The sequence below is a fragment of the Penaeus monodon genome, chromosome 28, assembly GCF_015228065.2.
Source record: "Penaeus monodon isolate SGIC_2016 chromosome 28, NSTDA_Pmon_1, whole genome shotgun sequence".
Classification (NCBI taxonomy): domain Eukaryota; kingdom Metazoa; phylum Arthropoda; class Malacostraca; order Decapoda; family Penaeidae; genus Penaeus; species Penaeus monodon.
In genome coordinates this window covers 4,807,175-4,807,432 of record NC_051413.1, presented here as the reverse complement: position 1 = coordinate 4,807,432, position 258 = coordinate 4,807,175, and the positions used below count along the sequence as shown (strand labels likewise).

General features: G+C 40.7%; 1 protein-coding gene across 1 annotated transcript in view; it reads right to left on the bottom strand.

Annotated features, from left to right (window-relative positions):
• Positions 1-258, bottom strand: part of LOC119591304 (pirin-like) — a gene marked incomplete in the record, with an annotated part of 7,937 nt that overhangs the window by 3,795 nt on the left and 3,884 nt on the right.

The following is a 258-nucleotide window of genomic DNA, read 5'->3' as shown; positions in this document are numbered from 1 at the left end:
GAAAGCGGTCCAGTTCCTTTCTCTATGTTTTGGGGATCTTTTTTTATTGGAAGGATTTGAAAGCGGTCCCATTCCCCGGTGTGTTGTATGTTTGTGTGTATCTGCTTGAGGGTGTTTTCTGTGCTAAGTGTTTTTCCCTGAATGTGAGTATGGTGTTTAAGGCTATTCCATTGGGTTTTATGTGGGGATTTGTATAGAATTAGTCCATGCCGTAGTTAGTGGGGTTCTGCGTGATTACATCTGTAAAAGAAGAAATTA